Consider the following 11,388-nt stretch of genomic DNA (forward strand, 5'->3'; position numbering starts at 1 on the left):
CTTCCTGCCAGGTTTCGTGCAGGGCATCAGGAATGACAGTGCTAAGCCCACGATAACTCACATTCTGTAGGGAAAACAGGTCAATACATCTGTGGCATGATCAAACAATACAGTGAATGCTTAAAACTTTTAAAAACAATTTATTTAAGTCCCAGACACCTTGTCATTAATTATCTGCAAAATAATCTCCCTCTGTGCAAGCACATTCCCCCCGTCACTCCTGGCACCTTCTGAAGCAGTTCCGGAGTCTTCTTTCCATGGCATGTTTAGTCTCACCGTCCTGGTTGTCTTGATGTGCTCCGGCCATTCAAACTGTTTCCCTTTCACAGTCATTGTCACTTTGGGAAGAGCCGGAAGTTGTGCTGTGTCAGATCCAGCGCACAACATGCATGAGGACATACCATAATGTATTCAACAAAAATTTCCATCAATGCTTAACTTCCAGATGGTCACACAAATCATGGTGCATGTTTAAATTTTAAAATGTACCATAGTAGAAGACATCACCGTTAATCCCTCTATTCAAAATACCCACAGTTGCTGTGAACACACATTTCATTATTATTGAAAACGTGCTTTTTGTAATTTTAACTTAAATTATTCACCATATCTTTCAATTACTGTCATGGTTTATGCCTGTGGCTCCCAGGCCTCATGAGTTTGCATTGCATATTTCTGATTGGTTCATTGTCTAGTGCTTGGATTGATGGTGTCAGTGCTCCACCCACAAAGGGGTAAAACCAAGATATGATGTAATGGCAGGAAGAAGGTGTGTCTTGCTCTTTTGCCAGTTTCTGCCTTGCTGTTTGCAGCCGCCATGAACTGTGGCCCCGCCAGACCACCCTGTCTTGGAGCCAATTGAGTATGGACTGAAACCTCCAAAAACTGTAAGAAATAAACCTTTCCTTTCCCAACTTTTGGCATCGGTTATTTTGTCTCAGTGACAAATAAAAAGTAACTAAGGCAATTACCCATTATTAAATTGCCATAATAATGACTAGAAAAATGGCATTCAGGATGACTGAGAGCCATTATCTGTTGCAAAATATGATTTGCCTTAGATGTTTTAGTTTTAAATAACAGCAAATACTTCTTTTGTGCATGTGTGATATGTAAACTTGGTACTCAGAATTTCAAACTGCAGCTAACATTTTCACAGCCTTGGCATCCTTTTTCTTTTTAACAAGATGACTTTTATCAGGATTTTACTATGCTTCCCCTGATTTGGATTTCTAGAGCCACACATAGGACTTCATGATCTCTGTAAATCTTTGAATGAGCATGAGAAATGTATAGTGTTACACAGTAGGAACTTGGTGTTTTTATCATATAGGATGATGGATCTTGGTATTTGGCTTTAGGCTTTTGAGATTTATTGCCTTAAAATATCTCTCTTTTTCTGCACAAGAAGTAAACACACAAACTTAAAGAAGAATAGATTTAAATGAAGAAAAATGAACAAATTCCCCCGGCCAGCTCTGGGTGAGGGGAGTGCTGGGCCCGCCAGGGGTCCTCAGCCCTCTGGGGTGAGTGAAATCACAGTTCTGAAGGAGTCTTGGAAAAGGATTCAGTTTCTTGAAGCTAATGGTGCTACACAATTGAACAGTACCATAAGCATAAAGAAGCTAAATCAAGCCAAGGCCAGAGTTGCTGGGTAAATGATTGACTGAAACCTGCAGAGGAAACATTAAAACAATTTTTCTTTCTAGCCAAAGTTCAATGGAAAGAGAAATTATCTTGAGATCATATCTATGATTTAAGCAAACTTGTGGACCTCAATTAGCTTGAGAATCCCTTCTCTGGAAAGGAGAAATTGCAAGGCCTGCCTGTCTCTTAAGGGTTCTAATGTTAGTTCAGCAAGATCATTTGCAAAACCCCTACCATGTTCTGTATCCAAGGCGTCTTCTCAGAACTCTCTTGATTGACTCCTTGAAGAAGAGGCTGCGTAGCAGCAAAGGTGCCTAGAGCAGGAGGAACACTGGGCAGACCATGGGCTATGAGAAACCCCGCCCTCAGATCTGGAGGCTGAGACACCTGGGAGGAAGAGCCAGGCCCAGGTCCGGATAGATTCCTGCAGCCCTGCAGGCGCACTCTGTCCCTTCCCAAATACTCCTCCCCAAAAACCTCTATGGGCTGTGTGTGCCTTGCTAAGGTAGGCGCCAGGCTTAGGGTTTTTCATTCCACTGCTAACAGTGCATCAGAAGCTGGCCCTGCTCCAGGGCGCCTGATGAGAAGCAGGGTGGCAGCTTCCCAGGCAGCCTGGCTCCGCTTGAAAACCCTTCGTCTGCCTCGATGCCACTCCACAGATTGCGCCCCAAAGAAGTGACAACAGTGAAACCCTGACACACCGGGCCCCCCAGCAGCACCGCCCACACAGCCAAGGGCAGAAGCCTGCAGGTGGACCTCAGGGACCGCGTGGGCGGCCAGGAAAGGCACGGGCACCGCTGGGCACCCGCGGGTGAGGCTCCGCAGCGCACCCAACACGCAGGGTGCGAACCGGGGGACTCTCTTAAGCCGATGCCCAAAGGCGACAGGCCAGAGGGCAGTTCAGGGGCTGCAGACAGGGAAGCAGGGCGCACCTGCCCCTGCGCCAGGGATTTTATCCTGCAGAGCCAGACCTAGACCGAGGTAGTGCTTGCACTGCATTACAGATGGATCAGCTGCACCGAAACGTCCCTTTAAAACGGCTGGTGCAATGGGGTGTCATTTCACCGTAATAAATTATTTGAAAACTTAGAGAAGACTCATTGAAATTATATAACACACATTGTTAAGAATACAATGAAACTGTAAATAAAAATGAGCTAAAGGTGAAATCGCATTTTCTTATAAAAGCCTGTGGGATGGCACCCCTGTAATGTCAGCCCCCTGGGAACTGAGGCAGGAGGGTCTCAAGTTCAAGCCCAGCCCTGGCAGCAGTGCAGCGACCTAGAGACCTCAGCTCAAGAAAGAAAAAGAAGTGAATGAAAAATGAAAAAGCCTGGGGGCCTCGCTCACAGGAAGGGCTCCGGCCTCAGACCTCAGTACAGCAAAAAAGAAAGAAAAAGAGCCAGCATTTTACATAATGATTAACGCGCTAAAGACTTTCGCTCTCGTGAAACTTGATAAATAATATTTTCAACAGAAACAAGTTGTTAAATATATTACTGCATAATGAAGTGTAATAAAGGTTAAATTTTAATGGCAATCATAGCTAAAAGAGGTAATTAACACAATGGGAGGGAATGTACTGAAGATCATTGACCAAATCATGATGCCTATTTCTGCAACCCCTTAATATAATCTCTAATACAATAAATGTACATTATTCTATGTCGTATCATTCTATATAATATAGTGTTTATTATGACCAGTCCACATTGTTAATCATCAGTAGCCTGTTCTAGTTACATGATATACACATTATAGATAATTATATATGTATATATAATTTAGAAAAAGTATTATTTAAATTTTGCTTGGAAATATATGTCTGCCCTGAACCAATCAATTTTTCTTATAAACTATGTGGAAGATTTCATCACTTTATATTTTTAAATATATGATCAAAACTATTGCAATATTCATCTGAGAGACTTTTAAGTAAGTTAGGAATTCCTGCTCCAAAACTTGAAAATTTTTGAAGTGTGCAATTCGGGAAGTATTTATAGGAAACAACCATATTTTGACAATAAAATCACACAATGGCTGAAAAAGTTTTAACTTCAATTTTCAAAACACTTTATCCAATTTCACAAGTTTATTTCAAATAGCACTTAATCTTGGAATCTCTGTTCAAACCATGAACTTGTCTTGTGTGATATCCTGATACTGTTGATTAGGTATCACAGTATCACCATCCTGTAGATATCACAGAAGCAGAAGCGGTCAGGCAAATCAAATCACTTTGTTGTCATTTTTAGGACAAATGTGTGTAACTCATCTTGGGCAGTTCACAGCATAGCATGCAAATCTCTGTTGGCGTGGAAGCTCTGTATGGCCACAGTGCATAATACTAAAGACACTGCTACTTTAAAACCTGAGCCTTATAACAAATGCAGTGACACCTGAAAACAAGTGAAGCATAGAACCTCGCCTAAGCTGAGAACAAACCATCTGGTGGGTGCGCTATGGCCCACGGCTCTGCCCGAAAATGCTCACCCAGCACGTGTAAAGACAAGACACAGGCAGGGTCAGGGAACACACATGAGATACGTTAACTCTCACCCTTCCCCATTGTGGATGACGGTGGTCACACGTGGGATCCATGACCCCGTCATTACCTGTCATTCCTGCCCTCGTGGAACTCCTGAGCGGGGACATCCACGCACCAGCTCCTTGGCCTGCAGAGGTGGAGGCAGCTTAGCTGAAGACAGCGCGTCACACAGATGGTCTCCCCCAAGCAGCTGAGGCTGACTGCTGCTAAGTCAAATGTACACCCTGCGGTGCTGTCCAGAAAATAAAAATAATTGGAGAAATTTTTTTTTTCAATTAAGTAGACTTAAGAATAGATTTTAAATTAAATAAATTTTGTTTGAGTTTTAATAGAAATAGTTCTTATTTTAAGAGTACAGCCATTAGAAAATCATGCAATAACACCTTTTGGGTTGGGGGCGGGAAATAAGTTTTAAAGACAAACAATATAAAACCAAGAAACAATACATCTTCCTAAGTGCCTCACTGAGCTTTTTTCTCCCTATAAGTACATCATTATAATTTTTATTTCTGTTTTCTGAAGTTTCATTCAAAAATATTAAATTATTGAGGAAATAAAGAACATGTATTTCAGGCAGTGTATCTTATGGAAAGATATTTTCAGAAAGCTCAGCCCAAAATAGCTCCTCCATCCTGCAGTGGGTCTCGTGTGCAGGGGGCCGCCCTCTTCCCAGGGCTCCTGGTTGGGGGGATGCAGACCCCCCAGGCTGCCTGTCCTTGACTGCACTTGCTGGCCTTAGTGGTCACCCACTCGCTGTGATGCAGCTGTCCTGAGTCCACTCATTTTACTGTTCTTTCTCTTTCCACTAATTTTCATACTGTTATAAGGAACAAAAAGAAGATAATAAATTGTATCTTTTTATATCTTAAATAAATACATCTTCTAACATTGCCCTGCTGCATAAATTTCTTAGTTACTTTGTACTTCCGTTCAACTGGCTCTGTACAATGCATCTTATCTCTGTAAGTATCTCATCTTAGGTACAAAATCTGCTCTTTTTCTGTTCAGTTTTTTTCCTACTATAGCTCCTCTGGAAAAAGTATTTTAATAGCTGTGCACATATGTGATGTTATATCCATAGTCTATGGATATCAAGAAGCCTGCCAGTAATATCTGCAAATGGGAAATATTAAGTCAGTCTCTTCAAATTTGATAATGGTTACCATAAATCTATCGCCACCGGTAATATTGCCTAATTAGATAGAAATGTAAACCAAATTATTCATAACTTTAACTAATAGTTAACTCATGCCTCCGCTTACTTTTTACCCAAATTTCTTTCTGGGTGATGACTCTACATATTTATCTCACTTTCTCATTATCATTTAAAATACAGTGGTTTATCTTGCCCATAACATTTAAGTCCTTCACTTAAAAACTAATAGATTAATAAGTTTATGAGCTCCTCCATTATAAGAAAATGGATGGCCTTAATGCACTGTTGATCTAGACTCAGCAAGCCTGACAGTGTTAATGACATAACAACCATGAAATCATACAAACCCATGTCCCAAAGACAAATGGCTCATCATGTCCTCTGATCCCAGGGCTTCCTTGGTCACATATCTTATCATAAAATGTGTGAAGACATGGAAGCAAAAAATAGCAAGATCACCAGTCGGTTTAGAATTCCAAGAGCTCCCTACCCACCTCCACCCAGTGTATATTTGAACTCACTCTTCAATCCTGTTAGTCCTACTGCAGTGCTCTCCGTAGCTTTTTGGCCATCTGCCATCCCTGTTATTTATGTATTTGCATGCCTTTATACTTATTTATTCATATAAATTTCAGGAAGGGCAGAAGTTTGTGTCTGTATTGTTTGTTGCCCTACTTTACTGCTTGAAATAAACTATTTCTGGCAAAACTCAACTAATATCCTCAGCATGAATTAATTAACAACACTGAAAAATAGCTGTTTCTTCAGTCTAATTAATACAAAGGAAATATATTAATGAATATTTCTACTGCTCTGACAGTACATGTTTTTCTAGTTAAATTACTTTGTTATTTAATTGAAATAAATTCATCTACAAAAGTAAATGGACCGCTATATTTATCTTTCTTTCACATAAGCTGTTTTTAACAATAATACAATTTATAATGCCTTTAGATGGAAAGCTAAAATTCAAGTTACTTCAAATTGCTTTTTAGGTTATGTTTATCAATTGCACCTTTATTGAAACATATTAGGAAACTGCTCTGTATTACCCAGTTTAGTATCATGATAACAATTTTAAGACTTGCTATAGGCAGCTGAGTTAATTAGAAATATTATAGGCCGTCAGACAGGGCTGGGCCCTCGAAGAAGCTGGCACAGAGGACCAGATGTCTGGTGACCTTGGAGGAGACACACAACTCTTGCTGTGGGCCAGATTTCAGGACAAAAAGGGAAACAAATGCAGCCACACCCTTAAGTATAATCCTTGGGATTAAATCTGGATCACCTCGAGAAGCCAGGAGTCACCATCCCAACCCCCTATAGGAAGAGTCACTGATCCATAAAGGATACTCCGTTGCTATGTGACTCGCTTCCCCATTTGTCCCTGATCTGGCCAATTTTACCTGAGTAATTAAACTTATTGATTGACCACAGCTCTGTCCCACCTTATGCCCATCTGCCTTGTGAGTTCCCAGTTTTCCCCAGCTTTAGACCCACCTCCACCTCATGGTTTTATTTTATTAAAATCCCTACAAAAGACAGAGTCCCTGGCAACCCACTTGAGACCCCTTCTGTTTCTTTTTTAGACAGAAGCTTTCTTTCTCTCAATAAATATTTCTGCTCTTAACCTCCATTGTTTCTAATTCATTCTTCAATTTTAGAGGACAAGAGCTCGTATCAGATATATAGTAGGTTGGGAGTTTTGTTCCCCTATATCAGACTCATGATATATTTCATATTTCTAGAGACTTATCTTGATAAAGATAAGTAGAGTACAATTTTACCTTTATTGTAGCTCTACCAGTAATATTTATCTCAAAGCTTATCTTGATGCAAAAGTATTTGGATACAAAAAGAGAGATTTTCTTTTTATAATAGACTTCACTTTCATCAGATAATTTAAGTAACAGACAGACTTGGTATTTGCAGAACTCTAATATATGTGAAGTCACAAACCATGATTTTTTTTCAAATATACCTTCTTAAATATAACTTGTGGTAAGATAATAACTTGGAACACAATTTGAGATTATACATACTATTTCCCAGATTTGAATTTTGATTCCTCTGATTATTGCCCAGTTAAATTTATTTAGGCAAGTTTACAGCTATAAGATTTAGGTTTTTTTATTTATGAAATAATGATATAGACGAAACTTAATAATAGAGTATGAAGCCCCAGAAGACCCTAAACAGTGAAAATAATCTTGAACAAAATGAATAAGACTGAAAGTATCACATTCTAGGATTTCAAAATATGTTAAAAAGCTATTGTAATCAAAACAGCATGATACTAATATATAAATAGATATTTTGATCAGTGAGACAGAATAAAAGGCCCAGAAATAAACCCAGGATTTACAGTTGACTAAGTTTTGGGAAAGATGTCATAGGACACAGAATAGGGAAGGACAATTTCATTAATAAGTGATGCCAGAAAAACCTGGATATCCACATGCAGAAGAGTGGAACTTGATCCTTATCTCACACCATATATAAAAATCAGTTCAAAATGGATCCAAGATTATACATAATACCTGAAAATGTAAAGCTACTAAAAGAAAACATGAAAGGAAATCCCCACAACAATGTCTGGATATTTTGTGTGTTTTATTTGTTCATTTTTGTTGTTTTTTGTTTTGTTTTGTTTTTGCCAAGGATTCCTGAAGACAGGCATCAAAAGCAAACATACACAAATGGAATTTCATGAAACTAAAACTCTTCTATATAGCAAAGAGAAAAATTAACAGAATGAAGATTTGGGGATTTGGAGACAATATTTGCAAAACATACGTCTAGGATTCAAAATTTGCAAGGAAAGAACTCAAACATCTCAATAGCAAATAAACAATTCAGTTACAATGGACAAGTGAATGAATAGACATTTCTCAAAAGAAGACCTACTAATGGCCAAGACAAGTGAGAAGTGACCAGTATCACCACTCTTCGCAATAAAAATTTGAACCACAATAAGGTCTTATTTTTCCTGAGTTAAGGTAGGCATCATCAAAAAGAAAGTGATAGCAAAGATGTAGACAAAAGGGAACACTTGCACATTACTGGCAGGAATGTAAATCAGTACAGCCATTTTGGAACATAGTATAGCAGACCCTAAAAAACTAAAAATAATGCTATCAGCAATCCGACTCTTTAATACATGCCCAAAGGGATTGTAATCCCTATGTCACAGGGATCTGCACTCCCATGGTCATTTCAGTGTTATACCCAACTGTCACGATATGGAAGCAACCTAAGTGTACATCAACAGATGAACAGATAAAGGAAATGTGTGTGCAAAAATGAATACTGTACAGCTCTGAAAAGGAAATTACGTCATTCACTACAACATGGATGAGAACATGAATGGACCCGAAGGATATCATAGTAAGTGAGAATTATAGTAAGTAAAGTAAGTATTTATACAGAGATAAATACTATATAATTAATGCATGAAATCTGTAAAATCTGGTTTTATAGAAAGAGGTTGGAACAGTGGTTACTAGGAGTTGGAGGGCTGGGAAAAGACATGTACTGATCAAGCTGTACAAAGACTCAGTTCTACTAGGAGAATAAGTTTTAGTGATCTGTTTTTTGTAATGCATGAAAACCACAAATAATAATGGTGATTTTTCAAAATTTCTAATACATTTTTAACATTCTCATCATAAAAATTAATTTGGTGATGTAATCAAGTTAATTTGATTTAATCTTTCTAATGTTACATAGGTCAGAACATCACGTTGTAGCCTATAAATATGCACAACTGTTATTTGACAATTTTTTAAAAAGTAAAATGAGATCATCCCTCTGAAATGTTCAGCACAGTGCGTGGCACTTAAGAATTGTTCAAAACATTTCAGACGCTGTTCTTGTTTCCCATCATCAAGTCTGCGGGAGGTTGGATGTGCCCAGGAGTTCTCCAAGAGTCCCCTGGGATCAAGATCTTCCAGGCTGATACAGCTGGGAGGTGCTGAAAAAGGTCCTCAGGTCGCAGGAGGGCTGCAGTCACCAGGCACCGTGCAGTGGGAACCTGTCCCTCAGACTGCCTGTCTGGCGATGCAAGCTCTTCATACATGTCCCTGCCACCATGTGCCACCATGTGTTACCATGCACAGGCCAGCCCAAAGGATCTGCCCATTGGGACCTTGAACCCCCAAAAACCTGTGAGCAAGATAACCCATTAATTTTTATAAAGTTAACTCATTCTAGTGGTGAAACTCTTACCAACACAAAATATTGTCATCCCTACTTGTATCCTGAACACATTTGTGTGTATATCGTCATCTCAAGACATTTTCACCCTGCTCTAGCATGAAAGCTACTTGTCCATTTCATTTTTCTGTCTTCCCCTGACACACCTATCTCACCCATCTTCTGTTCCCTTAAATACACCTGTCTCTTGAACGTGGTCAGAACTCAATATGTATTTAATTCAACTCAAGCTGAATTAAATGAAACCAAGGCACATATAGTCATGTATCTGCAGCTGTATTCCCTTACATTGATAAGTGATGACCTCACCTGCCTCTTGCTGGTAGATAAAATTATTTTAATAGCTTGGTAAGTATATTTTTCACAAAATATGAGTCATAAATTCACTCAACAATGGTGGGTTTCTCTTGCATAAATAACTTCAAAAGCATCTTCTATTCTATAATCAGTGCATTCGAATGTGTAGCATTTAAGATCTGCAGACCAGTGAGCTCCAGCCAAGAATTTCATGCTCAACCTTGGACTTCTAAATTCAGACCACGATATTTCAGAACACAAAGACATCCTGGTGAATAGAAACCATAGAACTGAGGTCCTCATGAGTCATAAGCAATGTTCTATTTCCCCGTCTGTTCCACCAAGTACTGCTTTGTTTAACCACATATATTTTCCAGGAGAAACTTGGACCCAAAAAGAATAGACACATGTAAGATAATTGAATAAAGTATGGCCAAAGTTTCAGTGTTTAATTTTTAGTCCATCTCATTTGAAGTATTTTCTGATAATTTTAATTAGTCACATATAATATAACAAATTGGACTTTCAATGTATGTACCTGTAATAATTTAGGTGTATTTTTTCTTCTAGATTTTTCTACCCAAAGACAAAAGAATAACCTAAGGAGTGTAAAAGTTTACTTAATATTACAGTAATTAGGCTTCTGGGATTATCAGTAAAGCTGTTTAGACAGAAAATATAATTGATATTTTCCTGGTCTAAATTTCAAAACAGGGACATAAGTGAGATTCTTATCAGTGCAAACCTCAGTCCTCTGGAAATCACTGGGAAATCTCCCTTAAAGACCAAGAGTCTGATAAATCCTCACCTTGTCTTGCCTCGCTTTGACTGCTGATAATTGCATTTCCCAGAAGGCTAAGGAGGCAGGAGTACAGAAATGGTATTTTGAACCCAATTTTCCTGAATCCACACATGTCAAGGGTGATTTGCAACCTAGTTAATAAGCAGTTCTGGGAAGGCACCAGCGCAGAGCCCAGAGCTGCTCCCTGCCCCAGCAGCTAGGCCTTTGGTTGGAGGATGGTGGAGTCCCCGACCTTCGGGGAACCTGAGCCCCAGGGAGGTGGGAAGCAGGGTGCTGGGGGCTGAAGGAATGGGAGTTACCGGCCGGTATTCCGGCACTATTGCGGTGGTACATCCGTGCGTTCTTGCACACCTGCTGTGTATCGCTTTGTTTACGGTTCCTCTCCTCCCTGGTGCGGCTTTCACTGCTCAGAATCATTGTCTACTCCACAGCCCACACCCGCTCCCTTAGGTCTCCGCTTCATTGCTGAGTTACCTAAACAACCTGACCTGAACGGTGAGTCTCACGGTTTCTACCTCCCCAAAACGCATTTCAGGTCTTGTAGCCTCTGATGACTCCATTTCCTATCTGGTTTCATCTCCTTGCAAACTGTTTGTTTCTGACATTACCCAACTGAAGCTATCGCCATTTCTCTATGACCATCAACGCAAAACCTCAAATGCTTAGCCTAAATTAGGATACCCTCTTTATCTAATTCCTGAATATTTTTGCAGACTATTTTCT

General features: G+C 39.5%; 1 long non-coding RNA gene across 1 annotated transcript; it reads left to right on the forward strand.

Annotated features, from left to right (window-relative positions):
- Positions 1–521: 521 nt before the first annotated feature.
- On the forward strand, positions 522–10,294 carry LOC134470380 (uncharacterized). Its single transcript, XR_010039231.1, has 3 exons — positions 522–887; positions 8,013–8,738; positions 9,215–10,294. It is a non-coding gene; the product is annotated as an uncharacterized LOC134470380 (long non-coding RNA).
- Positions 10,295–11,388: the final 1,094 nt, after the last annotated feature.

This window comes from Cavia porcellus, unplaced genomic scaffold (assembly GCF_034190915.1).
Source record: "Cavia porcellus strain 051 isolate PalLab524CR breed Dunkin Hartley unplaced genomic scaffold, mCavPor4.1 scaffold_14, whole genome shotgun sequence".
Lineage (NCBI taxonomy): Eukaryota > Metazoa > Chordata > Mammalia > Rodentia > Caviidae > Cavia > Cavia porcellus.